At 47.7% G+C, this 18,138-nt stretch overlaps 1 long non-coding RNA gene across 2 annotated transcripts in view; it reads right to left on the minus strand.

Moving 5' to 3' along the window:
* Window positions 1-620: 620 nt before the first annotated feature.
* Window positions 621-18,138, minus strand: part of LOC119624495 (uncharacterized) — a 112,311-nt gene continuing 94,793 nt past the window's right edge. For both annotated transcript variants that reach the window (XR_012095475.1, XR_012095476.1), the window contains exon 5: window positions 621-1,462. This is a non-coding gene — a long non-coding RNA (uncharacterized lncRNA). The remainder of the gene's footprint in view (window positions 1,463-18,138) is intronic.

Genomic DNA, 18,138 nt, shown 5'->3' on the forward strand with positions numbered 1-18,138 from the left:
AATCCCAGCTGCAGCACTCACCAGCTCTGAGACTTGGGAAAATAACTTACCCTCTCTCTGCCTCTGTTTCCTCATCTGGAAAATGGTACTACTAATAATAAAATTAATCACACTGGATTGCCATGAGGATCAAATTAATTAATACAGGCAAAGAACTTAGAATAGTGCACCCTAAGTATTAGCTCTTACAAGCATTAACTCTAACCTAGGGTTCCAGAAGATTCCTCCTGTTAGGCCATTCAGCATCCCTGGGTACCTTCAGAGAAGTTGCCATCGACAAGGCTGGCCCTCAGGACAATTAGAATCCTTCCTGAGTTTGCCTCCTCCTTCTCCCATCCTCAGCCTCCCTCTATTTCCCCTTTGATTCTCAGCAATTCTTCCCCACTAGTCCTCCTCCCCACATCCACACCTAGCCAGACAGGCTATTCCAAGATTCTATAAGATGAAACTACTCGACCTTTGTGTTCAAAATTTATCCTTTACAATGTTAGTTTCTAAATGTTCAGTACATACAAAAAGAGTTAGTTGTTCCTTTAAGAGTCCAGTTTTAAATTAAAAAGAAATCTCTCTAGTAAGAAGCAGCTTTGCCTCTGCCTCCCAGCAGCAGCAAGGGGATTATCAGCAAAAAACCATATTGCATACTTAATTGCAATACCATCCCCAAAGCCAAAGTCTGGTCTAGGCTGAGTGGCTGATCTGAGCCCTCATAGTTACTACTTCCAAGTTCTCCAGAAGCCATCGAGGGTTCCATAGAAAAGATCTTTGCAGGAGCATGGTTCTCCGACACTGGGAATAACAGAGGTGACCTGGCACACTAGTGCTTGTTTTGACCTGTGGCTTCTTGGAACCACAGGCTTTGGATGCCAAAGAAGATTTACCTTAGGGAAATGGAGGAAGCAGACCCAGGAAGGGGGCGGTCCCTGGAGCTCCTGAGCGGCTTTGGCCACTGACTCTGCCCAGGTGCACAGAGTGCTTTGCCCAATGGAAATAGAATAGGGATATTGGATTTGCCTAGACCACTTCCATGTATGAGCTGATGATGTGCTTTGTGATGTGTGGAAGAAGCAGAGGAAACCTCTGGCATTTCCTGCAGCTTCATTTGTCCTCCCTAGTGCCTGGTGCATAGTAGGGACCTAGTGTATGTTTGATGAATGAATTTCCCAAAGGTTGATGATCCACTCATTTTGAATCACGAAATTAACATTCAAAGACCCTCTCAGGGTTGCTGAGGGAGTGTGATTGGTTGCGAGCCTAAGCCACTTACATGCTCTCCTCTCCAGCAGTGGAAAACTTTATCTCATGCCTTTCAAGTAGAGATAGTCAAAGCTTAAATGGCTCAGCAGCTCCCGCCGATGTGTATCAGTGAATTGAAGCTTTTCAGAATCCCAGTGGAGCATCGAAGTCAAGGAATGAAGGGCGATATCTTGCAAGGACAGGCTTCCTGGGAGTGTTCAGGAACTTCCTAAATACAATAGGAAACGAACTGCGTAAAATAGCTGGCTCCTACCCCACATTGTTAGAGAAAGTATCAAGTTTAAGAAAGTTTTACAGAAACTCAACTAGACCACACACATCATCTCAAGACCATGGCCTTCCAAGCATCTGGGTTCAGTGGTCCCTAAAAGGAAAAGACTGTTCCAGCATGGACCCCCCCCCCCCCGCCCCCACCGCCCAGCTGCCTCACTGTTGCCAGCCTCCTTTCCAGATTAACTGTCTCTGGTCCTTCATCCAGTCGTCTCCTGTGCTGTCAATAGAAGTATGCACCTACCTCATAGATCTGGTCAGGCCAGTCTCCTTAATACCCCAATGACTCCCCATTGTCTTCGAGATGGAATAAAACTTTCTCAACTTAGCGTGCAAAGCCCTTTAAAACCTGGTCTTCATTCAGGCTTGATGTGCAGCCAGTACTCACCAATAAAGCCATACCAGCTGTTAAAATATTGAAATACTTCTGTGCTCGTTCAATGACCCCAGACATGCGCCAGCCAACCTCCTTGCTCACATGTCTCCTGGCCAGAGCCCTGAGGGGAAACAGTGCCCTGATGGCACTTGGCACTGACTCCCCTGCAGGCGTATGCTGGGCTGTGCTAAGGTCCCTGGCGCAGGCCAGCATCCCCCAGAGGCACCCTCACATGGAAATGTTCGGGAACTACAACTTCTGTTGTAGACCACACTGGTTGTAAAATGCAGTATTTTGAATATTACTCCCACCTCAGTCAACGTACTGGATTTATTACCATTTCCTTGTTCACTTATTCGATGAATTAAGAATGCCTGAATGAATAAAGGGATGAGTGATACGTGAGCTAGTACTTGCTATCTTCCCCAGCCCTATGATGAAGGAAGGGGGTTCACAGGGACATATTGGTGATTAGGAGAAGACACAAATAAGGCACCAACCACAGTGGCCACAGAGATGTCACTCAGTGCCAGAAATGGTCACTCAGGAAGGGACTTTCATAGATGGGTTATACGCCAACCAAGTTCTCAAGAAGGGTCTTTCATGGGTGGGTTATACCCCAGCCAAGTTCTCAGCCATCCAAGTATAGAAAGTGAACTTCTGCAGTGTACCCCAAAGTCATTTTTCAGGGGCAAACTCACACAACCAGGCTCAAAAGTCATGTTGTATTGTGGGAACACCAGCCTAATGATTGGGAAAGGTGACTGGAGTGCTCTGTCTCTTGTCCAGGCATTTCAGTTGAGACTTTTTCAGTTGCCAGAGACAGGAATTCTAATTCAAAATGATGTAAGTACAAAAGAAATTTATCAGCTTTCAAAACTGAAAGTTCCAGGGAATAAGTCTAGTTTCAGGTACAGCTGGATTCAGGCATCAAATGGTATCATCAGGACTCAATTTTTTCCTTCTCTGGGTTCTACCTTGTTGATTTAGGCTCCATATGGTGGACAGATGGCTTCCTGCCTCCAGGATCCCATCTTCCCAGCTTCAAGTCTAGCTGGCAAGAGTGGAAGAGTCTCCCCTGGAAGCCTCAGCATGCATCTCATTGCATCTCCTTGGTCCTAATGACGTCACATAGCCAACTCTGAGCCAAGCCTTGCGACCAGCAGAGGAGTGTTACATTCTGATTGCCTGAGGCCTAGATCACATGCTCCACCCCTAAGCCAAGAGTTGGTGCCTCCCAAGCACAAGGGATGAGTGTAGGGGAAAGAGGGAAGTTGGATATGGGTACCACAATGCAGGGGTGGATGCCGGGCAGCAAACCCAACCAATGCCCACTGTACCAGGACACCCTATTATAGTACTGAGCAGGCCAAAACATTCTTCAGGGGCTTGCTTGGTATGTCAGAATAAGGCAAGAGGGCTATTAGGAAGTGAGATTATTTTCACCAAGATCCAGAAATTGTCCTCATGCCAAAGCAGAACACCCATCTCTCAGGCAAAGCTGGGAATAGGCTAACAACCCTCCTCTCTGAAGCCCAGTTTCTCCCTAGGCCCCATTCCTTCTGCAGGCAGGCTGTGCCTTGATTCAGATGGGTTGATATCACCGATGCTACCCCAAGGCTGTAGGTGAGTAATTGCACCAGTTGTGCCCACGCTACCTAGGTTTTCTTCACTCTGACTCATTTACATTGATTCATAAATAAAATGCATTCCCATGGTTCCTTCTACTTGTTCCAATGCTGTACTGCATAACCCAGTTCAGCAGCCTAATGAGATGGAGCAGGCCAGAGACTTCTCCGCATATCTTACAGGTGGTGTGATGAAAGGAAAGAGAGGACAAATGATGTGCCCAGGTTCACACAACAGGATAAAGGCTTCTCCACCCCTTGCTGATGACTCCCTGGCTCAGCACTTACTACATCAATGAAGTTACCTACTGAGGTTTGTCAGTAACAGTCCAGTTTCTTCAACTCATGTACCAGGAGACTCACCCTTAGAATGGAGGTGAAAAGACTTTTTTCTTAGCCACTCCCAGGCAATTTCCACTCACTTTCTCCTATTCTTGGCCCCTGAGCCACTCACAGAGGCACTGCCCTTGTCATTCTTAGGCTGGAGGGATAATTCCTCTCGGCTGTGGAGTGGAACCCTGCACAGCAATATGTCCCTGAGGACTGACATAGCTCCCATCTAGATGCAGTCAGTGCTCAGATAAGACAAGATGGATGGCAAACAACGTTTGGACCAACAGGTGCCATTTGTTAACATGCTCTAGATCAATGGCTTCCAAAATTAAAACATTCTGTATCTGTCAGATGTCCCCACCAGACCCTCTGGCAGGGCAGAGGTACCAGCTGCAGACTGGTGTGAGGTTGGGGGCCATGGAAGGGAGGGGATATTTCAGTTGGTGGTGGGGAGGATATAGCATTTCCTACCAGAGCCAAAAGCAAGCTCCCTCCCACTGCAGAGGTTCCCCAAATAAGTCAGAGGATGGGGGACAGGCAAGTCCAGATGCTGACATTTCATAGTTAAAGGATGGAGGGACACACTTCCTGAGTTTCCTAAAACATCAAGCATTGTCTTGGGCATGTCATATACCTGAAACATGGAGGCTTCCCTCCCTTGCATGGAGAAAATGAGCCCACAGTGGTAAAAGTGTCTCCTGTTTTTTACTGTCATTCAGGATTCATGAGTGTAGCAGATGCTGTGGAGCCTCCATCCCATATCCAGCCCACCTGAATTTACCTGCAGCTGTGAGGACATCTCAGCTCACCCCAGTGCATGTCCCTCCTCTCTGCCTGGCTGGCATCCTGCCTGAGAGCCTGCTCTCAGTGGCCAGTCACAACCATGACATGCAGGGGAGTTAATGCCCGGGGTGGGGATGGCAGGGAGTGAATAAGTACCCCAGGCTCCCTGCCCTCCAGTGGCACGATTTTGAGGCAAGGGCCACATGGTTTTCAGAAAGCTGCCAAGGATCAACCCTAGTTGCCCATGACAGTAACCCATTCATCAGAGCATTCACTTTATTGTTTCTTTGTCTTCTATGTCTAACCTTGCTTACTTCATCACTGTGCTTCAGGGGATCACCTCCCAAATAAACATCTGTGTCCTTGTTTCTCAAGAATGCTCCTTTCTGTGCTGACTCTGTGCAGCCCTTTCTTCCCCCGGGCCTCCTATAGGATCATAGTGCTATGTGAGTGGAGGGTACAGAAAGGGGTGCTGGCTCCACCCTGACTTTTCTACGAATCCCAGAGCATTGCGCCTCTCACCCTACCCCCACCACTTTCGCCCTGGGCTCACCAGTCAGCTCTTGATCTTCCAGAATTGGTCCAGCCCAAGGGTCTGTATCAACACAAGCCACGTGGCACAGTAGAGAGAACGTGGAGGAGGGTACTTGGCTTCCAGCTCTCTGATGACCTGTGTGGCTCTGGGGAAGACATATGTCCTCTCTGAACCTCAGAATTAGGAAATCTCTAAAATTAAGGAAGTACCAAACCTCTCTCATAGGGTTGTGGCTATGATCAAACAGGGAAATATATGTGAAGCTCTATGTAAACTCTAACTTTTTCCACAGCTGATATTCAGCAAGTACCTACCAGAACAGCTCTATCTGTGGTTTATGCCTGTTGCTTGTTCTGACTGGCCAGAGCCTGTGCTTTCCCTGTTATTAAATATGTCAAATATCACTTCTGAATAGCATCACTGTTATCTGGACATCTTGTATCCCTTGCTTGGAGGCAGCCAGCCAACCTCTCTGAATAATAGAATCACAGCTCATCTATAAGGAGAGTCCTAGGGAGGGCCATGTTGCTGTGCCAAGGAAGAATGTCCTAATACAAGACATGCGAGGCATCCTCCAGATAGATCAATCCCGTTTCAAATGGGCAAACACAGAGCACCTTGTGCAAATATGCCACAAGACTTGCTTCCAGGCCCAACCTGTTGCTAAGGAGTTCAGTGTTTCAACCAGCTTAATTAAGCATGTTTAGAGGGATACATTCTCTCCCCCATCCATCCACAAAAAGGCCTTTGGCAGAACTCGGTTAATTAATCAGAGGGCTGTATGAGTGGGTGCTCTCTCGCTGGTAAAGAAACGCCGACCTGGGTTTAGATCTAAGGGATTCGAGCTCTGAATAATCTTGGAAGATTGGGGAAGGCAACCTGGGGACAGGCCAGCAGGCACTCAGGGTTGGGCATGGGAGAGAGATACTCACATTCCACAATGTGGCATAATACAATGAGGTAGGGAGATGAGCAAAGGTCTTCATTAGAATCTGTTTGCATATTCATTGTCAATTGTGACTAGCTTAAACTAAACTCACCCATCACAGAAATCCATAGTGACTGTCAGACAATGATAAGACTTCTTAGTTCTCAATTTTGCTTTAAAGTAGAGACGACTGAAAATATGCACTGTGTGATGCTCATAATCAAAGATCATCTCCAACTAAAACTAACCAATGATTAAACTTCACCCTCACTCCAACTGTTCACTCAATAACTATGTTAACCATCATCCTTCCTGCCAGTCATTGCAACTGTGGCTTTAAGGTTGGCACATGGGGCACTGCATTGGCCTGTTCATAGGAGGATAAGGGGATGTTGGGAGTATTTGATTTCTGCACTATCATGGGATCAAAAGGCTAGCTTTGACTTAGCAGTGGCTTGGTGTGCAAGAGAGGAAGCTAGGACAAAGAGTGCTGGTCCACGAGAAGAAACTAGGAGACAGAATTAAGACACTGAGCACTTCCTGCCTGCAGCCCTTTAGTTATGCCTGTAAATTCTGAAAAGTTCTGCAGGTGCTGTATTATAAGAGTAGACACTTCACACAGAATCTGTCTTGGATGGCTGATGAGGTGCCACTTCTCTCTCTTTCCAGAAATGCCTTGATCTCTTCACCCTGCTGTGAATTATCAGGGTCCTGGGCCACAGACTTCTAGTTCTATCTTATTTCTTACTTCTTACCAGGAGTGGGGGGCAAATCTTTTCCTCTTAAGCATAACTCTGTGATATTAGCACATTACAATATTAGCACATTGTGGACCCTGCCTCTTTTTTCTGTAGTAACAAAGACACATACTCCATAGGGTGGATGGGAAAAAGAGAAAGGAAAGGAAGGGGCAAGAAACCCCTGCGCCATCCCTCATGCCCTGGGCCTTGTGCACATATGCACCACCCTTGAGAAAAGCATCATCATCCAAACCCATTTTACAACTGAGGAAACCAAGGCTCAGAAATGGGAATGAGTGTTGGAGCCAAGAACCAAGATTAGCCTGACGCTAAAGCATATGCCCTTGCCCTGAGCCACTGCCTATGTCCTGACTTGGCCAGTCAAGAGTCCAGTGTTTTGTTATTCTGTGTTTAATGGGGTACCATAAACGCAAATTAATTCTGACATTCAGGGTAGAATTTAGTCAACAAATAGGGAAGGTATTGCTGGAGGAACTCAGATGTGAGAGAGATTTGGAGCTAAATAATGTTAGCCAGGCTCACAGGCTGGAGCAAGAAATCAGCAAAGGGCCAGAGCCCCTAGAACCTGTGAATGGGACCTCATTTGTAGGGGGGAAAAAGGCCTTTACAGATGTAAATAGTTAAGGAGCTTCCTATGGTTTGAATATTTAGTCCCATCCAAAATGTATTTTGAAACTTAATCCCCATTGCAACAGTATTAAGAAATGTGGCCTTTAGGAGGTGATTGGAGTCGTAAGACCTCTGCCCCCATGAATGAGATTAGGTGCCCTCATAAAAGGGCTTGAAGGAGGGAGTCTGCCCTTTTTTGCCCTTTCACCTTCTGCCATGTGAGGACACAGTGCTCATCCCCTCTAGAGAATGCAGCAACATGGTGCCATCTTGGAAGCAGAGACAGCAGATCTCATAGACACTGAATCTGCTGGCTCCTTGATCCTGTACTTGTTTCAGAACTGTGAGAAATAAATTGCTATTATTTATAAATTACCCAGTCTGTGGTCTTTTTTTACAGCAACACAAACAAAGACAGATCTCAAGATTAGATCATCCTGGATTACCTGGGTGGGCCCTAAATTCAATGAACTGTGTCCTTAGAAGAGAAGAGAAGGAGAGATGAGACACGTAGAGGAGAAGGTGATGTGATGACAGTCGCAGAGGTTGGAATGACACATCTACAAACCAAGGAGCACCCTGGATTGCTGCAGCTACCAGAAACTAGAGAAGAAACATCTCCTTCAGAGCCTTCAGAAGGAACCAACCCTACAAACCGTACCAACACTTTGGGTTGGAACTTCTGGCCTCCATAATCGAAAGAATAAATTTCAATTGTTTTAAGCCACCCAGTTTGTGGTAATCTATTGTGGAAACCCTGGAAAACCAATACAGGCTCTATTGCTGGTAAGAATTAAGGTCAAACCAGGAAACACCAGCCATCCAGTGGCTTTGGGCTGAGGTTGGTCCTAGGTAAGTGATTAAGAGCCCGAGTCTCTCCTTAGGAACTGCATACTGATAATAGAAGCTCAAAACCCTCCTTCTTCAACTTGGAGAATTGGCTGAAGTTTCAAATGCCCTCTGGTGAGAGAGGATCCAGGTCCTGATGGTGAAGAGCTTTGGTGTCTGCTGCTGAGAAGGGCTGGGGCAGGCAGGAGCAGGCCCAAGCTGTGTGAGTTTCCTGTCATGGGGGTGTGGTCTAACAGACAGGGCAGGAAGGGGGAGACTGTGCCTCTGTTTTTTTCGTCATTGATCATCTGTACCTTTGGAAGGATGGACATGAAGACCAGCTAGCTATTGACCCACTGTCCACAGGTTGCATTCAGCTTCTCTGACACAGAGCTAAGGGGTTTCTTTCACTTTTCCTCTCCATGCCACCCCTGCTAAGCACCCCTGCACATGAGACAAGGGAACCCGACATTGGCCTTGCAGAGGCCCTGGCTGAGGGCCCAGGGCTGAGCCCAGACAGGAATTGCCACCTGCAGCATCTTGGAGCATGAAAAGCTGAAAAACAGATGCCCTTCAGACTTCCAGAGAAAGCTTAGATCCTGAAACCCAAAGCACACATGGCAAGTCCAAAGTCTCAAAATGCTGAATCAAAATCAGAATGTGGAGTCAAGAAATCAGAATGTGGAGTCAAGAATTCAGAATGGGGCAAAAGCGGGGTCTGGAGTGGAAGCAGGCTGAGGATGAACAAGGGGAGTCCACGTTGCCTGCCCTGGGCTGACATCCTGGGGGCTGTGGCTCCCCTTCAAGGGATGGCAGGTCCTTGTGAACAACTGGGTGAAGAAAGGCTTAAAGGTCTGAGGCAGCACTGACACCACGCACGGGGCCCCATGGTCAGCAGGACAGGCCCATGATCAAGCCATTGCACTGCTGTCAGTTTACAGTGGGCAAAACGAACCCCGCATCCCTAAGGTCCAACTGGTAGTGACCCAACTGGTAGTGGCATCTGTATTCATGCTCAGGCCTCGGGAAGAGCGGGGGCAGAGAGGACAGAAAGGGTGGCAGTAAATGCTCCAGAAGCTTCTTTTAGAGCCCAAACCCCTGTTCAGAGTTGGAGGCCTGCTCCAGCAATGACACTCAAAGGCACCCACAACAGGCACCTGCAGGACAAAGCAATGTAGTTGGTCAGAGACTGGGAAAAGTTTTCTCTAAGAACTTGGACTATGGTTTGACCATCAGGCTCTCCCTGGCCTGAATCACCTCTGCAGAAACTCCTAACTTAGATCTGGGCCCTGGATCCCACCTCCACCAAAACTCCTGGGCAGGCTGTGCACAGTGGCTCATGCCTGTAATCCCAGCACTTTGGGAGGCCAAGGCAGGCGGATCACAAGGTCAGAAGTTCAAGACCAGCCAGTCCAACACAGTGAAACCCCATCTCTACAAAAAATACAAAAATTAGTCGGGCATAGTGGTGCATGCCCATAGTCCCAGCTACTTGGTAGGTTGAGGCAGGAGAATTGCTTGAACCCAGGAGATGGCAGTTGCAGTGAGCTGAGATCACGCCACCACGCTCCAACTTGGGCAATAGAGACTTTGTCTCAAAAAAAAAAAGGGCCGGGCATGGTAGTTCATGCCTGTAATCCCAGCACTTTGGGAGGCCGAGGCAGGTGGATCACGAAGTCAGGAGATTAAGACCATCCTGGCTGACATGGTGAAACCCCATCTCTACTAAAAATACAAAAAAATTAGCCAGGCATGGTGGCTGGCGCCTGTAGTCCCAGCTATTCGGGAGGCTGAGGCAGGAGAAGGGCGTGAACCTGGGAAGCAGAGCTTGCAGTGAGCCAAGATCGCACCACTGCAGTCCAGCCTGGGTGACAGAACAAGACTCCGTCTCAAAAACATAAATATATAAAATAAATAAATAAAAACTCCTGGGCAAAGCAACGGGCTGAACCCCTCTAACCTAAGTCCATTGTCTTTGAGTGAGAAAAAGAAAAAGGACTAGCAGACCTTGCCCAGAGCAAGAGAAGTTAGAGGTCAAGAATTGGGCTGGGGCTGGGCACGGTGGCTCATGCCTGTAATCCCAGCGCTTTGGGAGGCTAAGGCAGGCAGATCACGAGGTCAGGAGTTCGAAACCAACCTGGCCAATATGGTGAAACCCCGTCTCTGTTAAAAATACAAAAATTAGCCGGGCGTGGTGGCAGGAACCTGTAATCCCTGCTACTTTGGGAGGCTGAGGCAGGAGAATCACTTGAAACAGGAAGGTGGCGGTTGCAGTGAGCTGAGATCGTGCCACTTCACTGCAGCCTGGGCAAAAGACCGAAACTCTGTCTCAAAGGGAAAAAAAAAAAAGAATTGGGCTGGAGCCAACATTTAGCAGCACAGGCAGCAGAGGACAAAGAGTGGACTGCCAGAGTCTGTTCTGACTCCACATGACCCTCTCAGGACATCCTTATGAACCACAAGTAGAAGCAACTGAATCCTTTTCCCCCAGGGAGCCGGCTCACCTTTATTAGGCTCATTAGTGTTTCAAACACAAATTTGGTAGAACAGCAAAAACATATACATTAGTAACACAATCATATTAATATGTAGAAAAGGTCTGATGCAAATTGGAAAGTGGCATTTGGAAACTGTGATAAATGGCCATGCAGAATTTAAGATTCCATCTGGAAGCTTGTTGCAAAAAAGGTGATGCCTGGGGTTTCCGTAGAGGGCTCCACCTTCCCAGGCTCTAACCACACTCAGCTCAAAACAGCTTTCCAAATTACATCAACGTGCAGGCGTGACTTGTACCTGTCAAACGGGACAATTCTTTTCCCCTGTAAATTATATTATCCAAAGCTAGTCAGGATAAGAGGAAACAGGCTCTCACTTCATGCTGCAGGAGGGAGGGTGAGCCCTTCTTTCTGTACGGCCATTCAGCAGATTGCCTTGAAATTCGTCATATTTCCTCACCTAGACTTTCACTTCTAAGAACTAAGTCCAAAATATGGTTCAGAGGTTGTTCATGCCACCACACACACCAATTTAAAGAATAGTCACTAAAGGCTTTCTTATTTCATAGGAAGGAAAAAATTATAAAATAAAATAAAACAAAATAAAATAAAAACTCCACTACTTCTGCCTTCCAGAAGGATGGCAAATTCATCTCTATGGTAGATGTCTATTTGATTCAGAAAATCCCTGGCCTTTTGACTATGAGAGGGAAGGCCATGGGCTAGTCTATACATGAGATATTGAGACAAAAAGAAAAATAAATTACTTAGCACAACAAAGTAATAGGATCTCTAGAGTGGTCCTGTTATTGGAAAGGGGTCCTGATCCAGACCCCAAGAGAAGGTTCATTGGATCTCGCACAAGAAAGAATGAGGTAAATTCATACAGTAAAGTGAAAGCAAGTTTATTAGGAAAGTAAAGGAATGAAAGAATGGCTACTCCATAGACAGAGCCCATTTTTATGGTTATTTCTTGATTATAAGCTAAACAAGGAACGGATTATCAGTTCTTCCCCTTTTTAAGCCATACAAAGTAACTTCCTGACATTGCCATGGCATTTGTAAACTGTCATGGTGCTGGTGGGAGTGTAGCAGTGAGGATGACCAGAGGTCACTCTTGTCGCCATGTTGGTTTTGGTGGGTTTTAGCCAGCTTTTTTTACTGGAGCCTGTTTTAGCAGCAAGGTCTTTATGACCTGTACCTTGTGCCAACGTTCTATCTCATCCTGTGACTTAGAATGCTTTAGCCTCTCGGAAGTGTAGCCAAGCAGGTCTCAAGCCTTATTTTACCCAGGCCGTATTCAAGATGGAGCTGTTCTGGTTCAAACACCTCTCACGATCCCTTGGGCACCCAAGAGAAAGGTGTTCTGGGGAACATGGGACAACCAAGAAGAGAGGAGATGGGAGGAGAGTCTGGGGAGAGGGGGCAGGGCCAAGAAATCTGGTAGCAGGACCTTGGGCTTAGCAGAGAATGGCAGGAATAATAGTGTCTAATCTTCCGTTTTCCAGCTGAAATCCCGTTTTACCCAAACCCTTTATTACAGGTCATTATACAATAGACTTGTATTAACTTGCCTCTGGGAAATGAAGGAGGCGGGGCTTGTTCATGGTTGAAATGGAGTGAATCAGAAAAGGCTGGAAGAGCTAGCAGGAGCCACGGGAAGATGTGAGAGGGAATTACAAATGGAGATTGGAGAAAGCGTTTAGAAACAGCAGCTGCAGGAGAATGTGAGCACAAGACCCCACCCCCACCCCACCCTCCCCACGTTATCTGCAGATACATTAGTAGATGTATCTGCTAATACATACAGATACATGCGGGTGGAGTGGCCGCGGGGCCAGGGTCAGGGCCAGACCTAAAGAGGAAATCAACACATTATCTGGGTGATGGGATTACGTTTTTGTTTTGTTTCTTTCATCTTTCCATATATGTTTTCAAATTGTTTTTTTCCCAAGTATGTGTTACTTGTGAAATTTTTAAAAGTCAAACTAAAAAAATAAACAAGTGTGCCAACAGGGCTGTGGAAGGACTTGAACACTCAGTGGCAGCATGCATGCCTTGCTCCCACACCGTTTTTCTCTTCAGACAGAGGAAAACAAAACAGCCATCAGCACTGGCTCCTCTCCTAAACCTGCACAGGACATGGACTTGAGACACTCGCGAGGCAGAACCCCTTGTTTTCAGGCTCTGCCAATAAGGTTTCCAGAAACTCCAGGAACTCGCCTCCCAGGAGATGGGCCAAGCAAGGCAGAGCTGTCATTAGCAGGCATTCTCTGTCCCCACCATCCTCTATACTCTCATAGTTTCTAGATGCAATGTTTAAGTGTCTTAAAGAAGGTTCACATGGAGAAAGCGGACCTCTCTAAAAAAGAAAACGGCATGCCTTCCACCAGGTTCCTGCTTTTATCCTTTCAGAAAATTCAAGAAACCAAAGTTTTTGAGTTCCAGCAGTGGCTGCTCTCATTCCTGCCAGAATCCCATTCCGTTCTCTGTGCTCTCTCTGGCCTTATGAATCTTGGCAGAAGGCTGCTCTCCTATGGTGATGACTCCCATATTAATTTCAGTCTTTTCAAGACATACTTGCTAATTAAAATGTGAAACAGTTTTTATCCCTTTAATTAAGACACAAGATGGGAAGCATAATTTAATTTGGTCCATTGAAACTATCAGTATTATTAGCTCCATAACTTGCTTCCATTAAAGATGCCTATGTTAAACAATATATATTTTTTTTTTTACTCCCACACTCACTGGAGTTTTGGCATGTGCCCTCGGTCCTGAAACCAGCGTGGCAGTTTGTGAACTGTGGTCCCATTGAAAAGACACTGAATGGAAGCTGGAGCCATCAAGAACATTGGCTGTAGGACCCTGTTGTAGGTTGGGCTCCCCTCCCCGCAAGAAGCAGACCCTAAGGATCTGAGTACAAGTAGTTGGTACACAAGTTCATCTAGGGGAGTAAGACACAAGAAGGGAGTCAACTCCGGGTGAGTAAACGAGCAAGCTGCTCATGAGAAACTGAAGGGACGCTCACTGGGGACACCTGATAATGTGGAACACACTTCACGGCTGCCCCACCAGAGGAATAGAAAGCCGGGTGTTTATCCTCCAGTGACCATCCATCACTGGCTGATGGCTGCTCCCAGGGGTGTCAGCCCCCCAGTACTTCCAGCCTCCCCCTTGGGCACAGAGTTGCCAATATTGCAGAGGAAGCCATGGTGTGGAGGCGTGAGGGGTGAGAGGAGACTGTTATCAAATGCATCTGTAACACACCACAGCCCGCTCCTGCCACTGCACCAGGCTGGGCAGAAAGGGACGGGGAGACATGTAGGGAGAGTGTCAATCATCAGCTTACTGCTAGTTCTTTCCATGACCCAAGAGACAAAACCGTGGACCAGCAGCAGCCGGGGCCATATTTGGAAGTCTCTCAACAAGGATAACAGTAGGATGTGTCAAAGTCTCTGGTCCAAAGTCAGAGGGGAAATAAAATACATGCAGAAATAGATGTGGGGAAATAGAAAAGGCACTGCCAAGGGCCCAGAAAAGGGAATAAGCAGATATTTCTAATATCAGTTCAGCTAGTTCAGTCCAAAGGGAACTTGCTCACCCCGCACTGGGGCCCTGACTCAGCGGCTATCCCGTTACCCCACGGGTTTTCTCTTCAGACAAGGAAAAACAAACAGCCATTGATAGCTGACTCGTCTCCTAAACCCGCACAGGACACAGACTTGAGACACTTGCCAAGTCAACCCCTGGGTAAGTACCAGCTTCCTCCAGCTGGAGATGGAGAGGACAGTTGTGAACAAGACCCTGTACTAAGTGGAGAACTGGTAGCTGGAAAGTGGAAAGTGAACAGAATGTCTAAGACAGAGTCAGAGAAATTACCAGTTCATCAGAAACGGTGCGGGACAGGGAGTTAGCTAAAGGGGAAATTCTGAGGATGACACTCTGGATACTGAACTGAGTTGAAAACTAAGGGTGACAGGAATCCAAGAAGGAAGAGAGAACATGAGAAATCTTGCTTGCGCTGTAAGCAAGTCAGCCAGATAAACACAAGTGTGGCTGGAGCCAAGACTGCAGGAGGTCAGACACAGACAAGGTGCACAGTTGTGGACGAGCTCTGTCAGAGGCAGCATGGGGAGGCAGCACGGGGTGACAGCAAGAGGCTATCACCGGGAGCCAGGATTTGAACTGTTCACTTAAGTCAACAGTTTAAATCCTGGCTCCACCACTTACTAGCTGAGTGACACTAGGCAAGTAGCTTCACCTCTCTGAAGCCTTGCCCTGCAGAGAATTCTGTGAAAGATAAATAAGGTGTAAAATACCACAGCATAGTGTCTGCCCCACAGTAAGAGCCCATAACAGCTGCCCCTCCTCAATCTTAGATTTTAACTTGTATTGTACTCCGGAGCCCGACTTGTTAAGGCAGCCCAATGGTGACGGCTTCTGACTGTGTGTGTGTGGTGCAGGGAGGCAAGAGAGTATGTGTAGACAGGAAGTAGATCCACCTGCCTTACCCCACGTTTGTTGAATGTGCCTGTCCAAAAAAAACAAAACACACACACACACACACACACACAGACACACACACACACCTAGCTATGGATAACAACTCCTTTGGCATCTCCCAGAAAGGTAAGGCACACCGAGCCTAAGGGACGTGCCTCTGGTCCCTGCTGGTGATTGTCAGAGCAGGCCACTGAACGCTCTTAACCACTGTGATGGTTAACACTGAGTGTCACCCGTATTGTTCCTTCAAGTATTGAGGGTGTGCATGCCTGTGAGAGTGTTGCCAAAGGATATCAACATTTGAGTCGATGGACTGGGAGAGGCAGACCCACCCTCAATCTGGGTGAGCACAATCTAATCAGCTGCCAGCACTGCTAAGATAAAGCCGGCAGAAAAACGTGGAAGGACGAGACTGGCTGAGTCTTCTGGTGGTCATCTTTCTCCTGTGCTGGATTCTTCCTGCCCTCAAACATTGGACTCTAAGCTCTTCAGCTTTGGGACTCTTAGACTAACACCAGTGGTTTGCTAGGGGCTCTTAGGCCTTCAGCCACAGAGAGAAGGCCGCTCTCTTGGCTTCCCTATGGCTTTTGAGGTTTTGGGATTTGGACTGGCTTCCTTGCTCCTCCGCTTGCAGACGGACTATTGTGGGACTTCACCTTGTGATCGTGTGAGTCAATACTCCTTAATAAACTCCCCTTCATATATACATCTATCTATTAGTCTTGTCCCTTTACAGAACCCTGACTAATACAACCACCCTCTATCCTGCCTTCCACCTGGTCTAGCCCCCAGAGCCCATCCTGGCTAGGCCAATAGACAGTTCTAGCCCATTGCATCCTCTGTGGGATATGTGGGTGCCTGTGCCTTTAAGGTTCGTGGTGGGATGAGTAGAAGGTGGGGTGAGTGAAGGCAGGCACACCCTCAATACTTGAAGGAACAATACAGTTGACACTCAGTGTTAACCATCACAGTGGTTAAGAGCATTCAGTGGCCTGCTCTGACAATCACCAGTAGGGACCAGAGGCATGTCCCTTAGGCTCGGTGTGCCTCACCTGTGTGGGAGATGCCAAAGGAGTTGTTATCCATAGCTAGTTGTGTGTGTGTGTGTGTGTGTGTGGTGTTTTTGTTTTGTTTTGTTTTGTTTTGTTTTTAGGACAGGTACATTCAACAAATCTTAGCAAAGTCTGTTCCTAACTGAAGTAGTTTTTCCTCTCAACAGCAATCTGTTCCAAGAATTGGTAGGCGATGTGTCTGAAGTTGAACAAAGAAAACTGACTCAGACTGATGAACACACATCTGAAATTCCATTAAGGAATCTATGCTCCACATACAGAGGCAGGGGCTGGAAATCACACCTCCCAGGGCTGGCCTTAGTGGTCCCCCTTGTGGGAAAGTTGGATGAAGGATGAGGGCACAGGCTTCCACTTCACACGCCCAGGCCTTCCTCCTGCCACCTCGGCTTTGGACACCCAGAAGATGGCAGCATCTTGAATCTTACAGAGGCAAGGCCATCGGGATTTGGTGCAAATGTCCCTTGGGTCCCCCACTCCCCTACTGCCAGCCTTTTCTGGGCCCACAACTCCTAGCACGAAGCCCCCAGCCCTCGCTGCCTGGGTCTTCCTGTGGAGAGTGAAATGAAACCCACGAAGAGAGGTGCAGGAAGCTTCTCTCCTGCCACACTTTACCCACAGTGCGTTTTGAAATGATACATGGGAAAAGCCACCTGCGGCCCTCAGACCCATGTTGAAGGACTCATTCTTTCCCCAGTTCAGAAATCCTGCCATGCTGAACTCCTCACTGACAGAAGAAACCTCCCGCAGCAGTTGACAGCAGGCCACTTCTAGCCCCTCCACCCAGGAGGCCTGCGACACAGTGGCCCCATTTTTCAGGCTGCCTGAGCTCCTTTGCATTGCTGTTGCAATGCTGACACTGGTCACCTGAGCTCTGTTTGCCATCTTTTTATCTTTCGGCCCTGACTATGCTGTAGTCACTCAGAATAGGGATGGGCCAGGGTAGCAAGAGGCAGGGCAGGTGGGTGACAGCAGTGGCAACGGCGGCAGGGTGGCCTGGCAAACACACAGTTCAAGAAATGGACCAGCGGAAGCGAAGGCTTTCGTGCACCAGGCCTTACAACCTCCCCACTGGCAGTTGCTGACCTCACAAGACATCATCAGAGCCTGACGTATTTCCCAATGGCTGTCATCTGCCCATGGATAACCCAAGCCTGTGTCTCCATTCTGCCCTGTCCTCAACTCCAGATCCATTTATCCTGCTACTTCCTCCCAGAGGTCCTCTAAGACTCAGCGAACTCACACACTCAAATCTATACTCTCTGCATTGCCCTAGGTCTGATCCTCCCCACTCTGGTTTCCCATCACTGTGCAAGTGTCATGCAAGTTGGAAACATAAGTCCATCCTTGACTCTGCCTGGGCCATATCTCACATTCCATCAATTATCCAGCCCAGTCAATTCCATCTGCTAACAGTATTTCCAATCTGTCCTCCTCTGTCCACTCCTGCCGCCATCATTCCAGTTCACACTTCCTCCCAGCATCTCACATCCAGATTGCTTCCACACTCCCTACTGGTCTTTTTGTGCTGATCTTCCCCCAGCCTCTAATCCATCTGCCTGGAACACCCTTTTCCTCTTGTCCCTCTGGTAAACTCTCCTCCTCCTAAGCCTTCCTCCTTTGTGAAGCCTTTAATGATTTCCCACATAATATGAGGCACTTCACCCCCATCTCACCCCGTGGGCCCTAGGTGCTGGCACCCATACCCTCATCAGAGCCCTGGCCATATGACATGGCACTGACTATTGGCACACCCTTCTCC

Source organism: Chlorocebus sabaeus, chromosome 1 (genome assembly GCF_047675955.1).
Source record: "Chlorocebus sabaeus isolate Y175 chromosome 1, mChlSab1.0.hap1, whole genome shotgun sequence".
NCBI lineage: Eukaryota > Metazoa > Chordata > Mammalia > Primates > Cercopithecidae > Chlorocebus > Chlorocebus sabaeus.